The following is a 7,554-nucleotide window of genomic DNA, read 5'->3' on the forward strand; positions in this document are numbered from 1 at the left end:
AATTGTGGTCCCATCTCTGGCACCAACTTTCATTCAGTGGCCTGGCTGTGTGGGGATTCTGAGCTGCATCTGGGCTGGATTCAGCCGGTGCAGTGCTGTGATTGACTGCTCATGTCTGTCACTGGCACAAGATGTCTGAGTTTTACAGGGTTTCCACTCCTGACAGCTCAGTCTGATCACTGCATTTTATTGAAGGAGAGACTGAGGCCTAGAGACAGAGGACTTGCCTTGGACCTCCAGCCACGTGGTGGTGGCGCCAGGTCTGGAACCCAGGTTGCCTGATCTGTCCCCCACACCACACCTCCGTACTGAGGGGTTGCAGCCAGACTCAACGTGACAGGCCCACATTGAGGAAACACCTGTTGAGAGTCCGCTGAGGACCAGGTCCTGTGCTTGGCTTGTCCCGTTACCTAACTCAGTTCTCAGTACCTGAGGAGCAGTCCCGGGCACTTGCCCAGTGCTATGTGCACACCTGAGCTGGAACCCAGAACTGCTGGCTCCAGATGGGACCTCCTTCTCAGACACCGCTTCCCGCTGTTCTGTGTGCGCAGCACCTACTTTTGATTGTAGCCTAAGCCTGTTTTAGGGTTAGTGGGTTGGTGAAATGGGTTCAGAGCAATAGATGGGGCGGGGGGAATGGGGGGCCTGCTTCTTCCAGGAATTATCCCAGCAAGTGCCTGGAGGTAAGGGTGGGGACAGGAGGCAAGCAGGGAGGGGTGGCAGTCTTCTGAGGGTCTGTGAGCACTTCTCCTGGGGAGGTCCCTGACCACGGGAGCATGTGAGGCGCCGATGGAGAAGACAGAGGGGGAGGTTTAGGAAGACCTCTCCCCACTACTGGCCTCACTCTGTAAGAATCAGGGTTTTTAGGTCAATGGGACACCCTTCAAAAGGTGTTGAGGCCCTTCCCCTGCCTCAGGCCAGCTGCTGAGAAATTTGGGGTGCTGGAAATTCCTCTTTGGAGCTTTCTTGAAGGAAGCACCCTGACCCACCTGCTCAGAAGGTACTGTGGCCGGAGGGCCAGCTGACCTGCTAATGAGATGCAAGGTGGAGGAGGGCTTGTGGGTTCATCAGGCCCTTGTTCCCTCAGTCCTTTGCATGACTTCCATCTTGTGTGTTTGGGGGAGTGCTGGAAAGGGGGTTGCCCATCTGGCACCTGCAAATGGGGTTGCTCCTGGCTGGGAAGTGGCATCCGACTCTGGAGTGGTAGTGGGCAACCTTTCGCTGCCCGGGTGCTGGCTGGGGCCTCTGCTGCAGGGCCTGGTCCCTGTGTGCAGGAGCGCTGGGGTGGGACTTCTGTGCCGCTGAAAATCGTGGTGGGGAGGAGGTGGGGAGGCCAGGGTCATGCCTGCTTCTGTCACTACCTGTCTGGCTGCCCCTGGCAGGCTGGGTCCCTCCTGGGGCCTCAGTGTCCCCTTCTGCCCATGAGAATCTCCAGCCTGATGCTCCATCTCTGCCCCACCCCAAACCCCCTCCTGGAAGGTCCAGGCAATGAGATTCCGGGAGGTAATTAGTCGTTCTTGAGTCAGGCTCCTGGACAGGACCGGGCTGTTTTCTTCACCACTGACCCTCAGTGCAGAGGCAGACTCGCTCTGGAGGGACCAGTCAGTCTGGGGCCCTCTGAGATGGGCGAGGAGAGAGGGATATGGTAGCTCCGGGTCTTTAGGGCCAGTGCCTGCCATGCATCATTCGAGATCAGAGCCATTGTTATCCAGTTTCACAGACGAGGAAACGGAGGCTGAGGGAAGTTGAGGGCCTTGTCTGAGGTCATCCAGAGCCAGGATTACAAATCCACCCAATCTAACCCCAACTGTGTCACTAACTGGCCTCGGGATCTGCCCCGTCAGCATGAGGAGCAGTCTCTGAGCTCGCCCAGCCCAGCAAAGCCTCTGACCAGCAGAGACTCGGGCTTGGGGGTGACCTCCCTGCCTGTCGGCACCTCCATTAGAGCAGAGCCCAGGCAGGGGTAGGACGTTCCCACCCTCCCAGGCTCTGCTCACTGTTAGCAGGGGAGGCAGGGAGCACATGCTAAAATTAGACTCTGGGATCCTGCGTGCTCCCGCATCCGTCCGGCGGTGTGGGGAAGGCTGTTGTCAGAAGGCCAGGGCTGGAAGGAGCTGGGATGTCAGCTTGCACTCTCCCCAGGGCTCACTGGCTCTGATCTCCTCACACCCTCCCCAGTCCTTGGCCAAGGTTCCTGCCCTTGGCTTGGCCCTGTGGTCACCTATTGATTAGCAGTGATTTCAAAGGGAGAAGCAACCCTCTTTTAATACCCACCCTCTCCCCCTGGGATTCCAACCCCCCCCCCCCCCCCCGCTCTTTGTTCCTCTCTTCCCTTTCCCTCTCCCGGCCTTTCCACTTCCATGTCCTCAGTGACTCTCTCCCCCTTCTCTGAGACTCCCCTCTGCCTCCTGCTGGCCCTCTGTCGAGCTTCCCCCTGGGATGGCCCTGGCCCTGAAGGCTTTGTGGACCACTGTGGCTGCAAGGAGGCAGGAAGACTGGAGACTGCAAATGAGCCTTTGTCCCTGGCAAGTGGGGGCTATTTGTGATCCAATATCACCCTTTGGGGCCCCGGCCCTCTGGCAGGCCAGGTTGGGGAGGTGCTGAGCCTGGCTGAGAGTCCTAGGGTCCTGCCCTTGATTTCCCTGGGGAGGGGCAGGTCCCTCTGGGGCTGGGGGCTGGGCCACTCCACTCTCAGAGGACCCAGAACTCACTTGGACTGCCCCTACCTCCCACCCAGGGGGACCTGGGCTGCTTCAAGAGGAGAAAGGGTTGGGCTGGGGCAGTGTGGAGCCCGTGTCCCCGTGACGTCCAGTTCCCACCCCAGCCCAGCCCAGCCCAGCCGCAGCTGTGAGGCAGGGAGCGTGAGAGCTGCCTGTGCCTGCTGCTGGGAGTCCCTGGACACTGGGGGTCAGCAAGGGCTAGACCCAGCCCTCCCCTCCTAGCTCAGGAGAGGGTTGGGTGGGGGTGTCGTAGGCCACAGGCTCCACCAGGCCCCTGGGCGTTCGTTGACAGGTGCCATTTGACACAGCTATTCCAGCTGCAAATCCTCTCCACCCGCTGCTGGCCTAGCAGCTGGGATTAGAATGGGCACAAGGCTGGTGACTGTTGGAAGGATTTCCCTAGTGGTTTCAGAAGCACTGGCCGGGGTCCAGAGACTGGGGTCATGGTCCCAGCAGGGCCACCAAATTTCTGGATGACCTTGGGCAAATCCCCTCCCCTCCCTGGGCTTCAAATTCCTCATCAGATGAAGGAGTTGGGCTGGGGCATGGTTAAAATGTCCTGGGTGCTGCCCCAGGAACCACTGGGAAGGGACAGAGAGAGGAGAGAAAACCGAGTCACCCTGCCTTTTCTAGGGTATCTACTTTTCAGGAAGCAGCACCCCCCACTGCCCACCAGGATTCCTCCTCTGCCTACCCCAGGCTTAAGTAACACCATTAGCCACATCCCTGTCCTCCTCATGACATCTGTGTCCCAGGGAAATCTAGGTAGTGGAAACGTTAGAAGGGTCACCTTGAAAGACATTCATTCATTCCCCCAAGGCAAGCTGGGAGCTGGTGGAACAAGGAAGGGGACCTGTGCGGGGGGGGAGGGGGGGAGTGGGGGGGCAGGGGAGAAGTTGGGGGAGCCAGGGTGTCTGGCAGGAGTCAGCCTGTGCTTGACATTGTGTCTAACATAAGGCTGGAAGGGGAACTCGGGCTGGGGGCACCAGTGGAGGAAGTGTGTGAGGTCCTCCTGGAAGGGCAAGCAGTGTGTGTGGGGGGGTGGGGGGCGGGGGGAGGGCTCCTAGAGATCCTGCTCCCATGGGGTCAGGGCCGAGAATGGCATGGGGAGGAGACTTGGCTCCTGAAAACAAACCAGCATTAATCCCAGTCGTGGTGGGCCTCCTGGTGAGGGCCGGGGCTCTGCCTGGTTGGTGCCTGTGCCCTTCACCTGAAGCACAGCCTGGCCCAGAACAGGAGCGTGGAAAACATTTGGGGAACGAATGAGGTTTCCCAGCAATCAGGGGCAACCTTGGCCTTGGTCACCTATGGCTGGGGACCCTTGCACCCCAGGGATGCATCTCTGGTTTGGTGTTTAAATTTTCTGTTTTGTTTTGTTTTTCCCATAGTTTCCTAGAAAAATTCTGTTGGAAGATTCCATCCAGGCCTTGGCTAGGCTAGAGTCAGGGGAATTGTCCCTCAGAGCTGGGGGACACCAGGGCTTTCCAGTGTAAGGGGTGTCAGGGACCCGTCCTGGAGTGTGGGAGAATATATGGGGCTGGACAGAGAGGGGGCAGCTAGAGAGAGTGCATGGTTGGGTCATCCTGGTGGCAGCATGAAAGAAGTACTACTAGCTTTGCCGTCAAACTTGGCTCCATAGTTTACAGGCTGTGTGGCCTCAGGCAAACCATGAACCTGCTCCCAGCCTCAACTGCCTCATATTTAAAATGGAATAACATGGACTCCTTTAAGATTGGAGAGGTCACCCCACCGGCATGGGTCAGTGGTTGAGCGTTGACCTAAGAACGAGGAAGTCATGGTTCGATTCCTGGTCAGGGCACATGCCCGGGTTGTGGGCTTGATCCCCAGTGGGGTGCATGCAGGAGACAGCCAATGATTCTCTCTCATCATTGATGTTTCTCTCTCTCTCTCCCTCTCCCTTCTTCTCTGAAATAAAAAAAATATATATTTTAAAAAAGATTAAAGAGGTATATTGAGAGATAGAGATGATATGAAAGATATCCTGATGGAGTGTGGAAGTGCAGTTGGCACCACAGAGGGCAGAGACATTCTGATTACTCTCTGGATGTCCAAGTCCTCTCCAAGGTGTCCCCTGACTCACTGTTGGAAGAAGGTGGACTCTGGGTCCTGGGAGATGGCCCCATCCTGTGTATGGAATCTGTTCTACCCCTTGCCCTCACCTAGGCTTCCATGGGATCCAAAGCCTCTCCCACTCAGAGCTTCTGCCAGGCTTTCTACCAGGCTGGGAAGCAAAGGTGCTCAGGCAAACAAGTCAAATTCAGCACACTAGTGCTAGCAACCTTACCACTGGATCATGACAGACATCGGCAATGGACCGTAGAACTCTCTCTGGGAGCTACAACTAAGCTGCAGAAAGCACTGGGCAGGCATTCTCAAACAATTGCAGCTCATGTGCAAGATGAAGCCCATGTGCCCTCGGTCCAGGGAGAATCCTGGCCTTGAATCCCAGTGGGTATGGGGGGAGAGGGCTGCCCAGCCTCATGCGAGGGGGCCCTTGGGGTGTAAACAGGACTGAGTCCAGAGACCCCAGGGTCCCTGTAGTGCTACTGCATAGAGGGCAGAAGGCTGTCAAATGTCAGCTGCTAGGGGGACCCCAGAGATTCTGAGAAAATTGCATGTGGATGCACAGTTGTCAGCAGAGGGGGGTCTGAGGGCCAGCTGGGGGCGAGGCCAGGCAGCATGGCAGGGCTGGGGGTGTGGTGCTTCTTGGGAGAGCACTTGACCAGGGCCAGAGATGGGCTGGAAGAGTAGGAAGGGCTGCAGGGCACTGGAGGTCTTATGCCCTCAGGAGTATGTAAAGCCAGGTGAGGGTGGTTCAAGTTCGTCTGCTTACGCTGCCTGTTCTGCCACTTGGGAGTCCCATCACCTGGCGTGAACAGATGTAGGACTCCTGTTCCAGGAGCAAGAGGCTGAGCCCCGAGTCCATCCGCCTGCACAGCGCCCACAGCAGTGCCTCCTCTGAAGCCCCATCCATCAATGTTATCAGGCCACCCACACCTTATGCAGACCCTCCCCAACCAACCACCTATCCCCCTTCTCTACTGTGAGTTTTCTCCTTGGCACTTATCACCCATTAGCAGGCTAGATCTCTTACTTACCTGTCTGCTCCTCATCCCTAATAAACTGTAAGCAGCAGGAGGGCTGTCTCGTTCACTGTGTAGCCCGGGCCTGAGAGTGCCTGGCAGGTAGTAAGAATGAAAGGGCTGGCCTGCAGCCCTGACACCGCTCTCCAGGGTTGCTAACATACCCTGGAAACATGGTGAAGGGAGAGAACCAGATTTATTTGAACTCCGCCCAGGGAGGGAGGAAGAGTGGAGGGAGGAGGGGTGGGCAGTTAGAACCTCAAGAAGCAGCTTGGACAACTACTGTTGGCTGTTGGCTTGGGGGAGCTGGCCGATGGCTGTGAGTTCCCCACAGCACAGCCTTGGCTGGTGAGTGGAGTGTGCAAGTTTGGGGCCTGAAAGGAATTGCTGGGGACAGTGGAGGTAGGCAGATGCTGCCCCAGCGAGGCTCTCTGCCCTGCCTATCTGGGCTGCAGTCACTGGATGGACAGCTGGTCCAGGGTGAGCAGTTTGGAACCTGCCTGGACACCCGGGCCCTTTCTGCCCTGACTCTCCAGTGCATGGAGCTCTGTGCCAGCTGGAAGGGCTTCTGAGAGCCAATACCACCTGCACTCTGGAGCGAGGAGGGGCCAGGGAGAGGCCTCTGGCACCTTGCCTGCAGAGCACGGAGGGATGAAGCAGTGACATGACACTTGACACTTGGGAAGACAGACCGGTGGTGGGCTGTGGGGCAGGAGGCTGGGCAGGAGGCTGGGAAGGAGGCCTGCTGGAGGGCGCTCTGCAGCAGAGGTGGCTGGTGTCTCAGGCAGGAGGGGTGGAGAGTTGCAGGAGTGTGTGCTCTGTAGCAGACATGGCTGGTGTCTCAGGCAGGAGCGGGGGGAGAGTTGCAGGGGTGTGTGCTTCCTCACGTTCTGAGGTGCCCTCTGGCCCCAGGCTAACCTCCAGAGGCAGGGACAGGGTGAGGCCGGGGCCAGCAGCTCTGCTCCAGAGGCAGCTGACTAAAAATAAGTTGGGATGTCAGGGTCTCCTGACTCCAGGAAGTGGAGAAGAGGGTTGAGTGTCAGGAGGAGGAGGAGGCAAAGGGGAGGAGAGGGAGGCCAGCAAACTTGTTTGTTTTCTTCTCTCCAGCCTGAGTCTCTGAGGCGCTGCTCCCTGGGTCTGCAGGAGTGGCTCTGGTATGCAGGGACCTATGGGTGTCTCCAGACCCCTCACTACATGCCCAGCGTCCCGCTCCCCGAGCACTCCCTTGAGGGGATGTGCAGGGGATGGGAACTCTGTGGGTGAAGGCAAAAGGGACTAGCTTACTGAGACCTGGTGTTTCAAATTCCATTACTACCCCAATATTCTGCAGATACAGAAATGGGTCCAGATGGTCTAGGGAGTTCTCCCAGGTCACATAGCTGGCAATGCCCAGAGCCACACCTAGACACTCAGGGCACTCTGCGGGACCTCAGCTCAGACATGGCACCACTACCGCCACCCAGAGGTTGAGAGTGGCTTTGTAGAGGCTGAGGGGTAGATGTGGTGGCTCTGTGCCCTCTGGCCAGTGAGGAGCCACCTCCTATCCTGGCTGCGAAGCTCATCAGGGTGACAGGAGCATAGCCCTTCTCCTGACCCTGGGGGTCCTGACACTGGCCTGGGTGGGGCCTCAGAAGACACAGGCCTCTCTCCCTCTGCCCAGGCCGCTTTGCCCTCTGCACTCAGCACACCAGCTCCCCTTGACTCAACCGGATCCAGTCTGTGCTGAGTGC

This window comes from Eptesicus fuscus, chromosome 16 (genome assembly GCF_027574615.1).
Source record: "Eptesicus fuscus isolate TK198812 chromosome 16, DD_ASM_mEF_20220401, whole genome shotgun sequence".
NCBI classification, from domain to species: domain Eukaryota; kingdom Metazoa; phylum Chordata; class Mammalia; order Chiroptera; family Vespertilionidae; genus Eptesicus; species Eptesicus fuscus.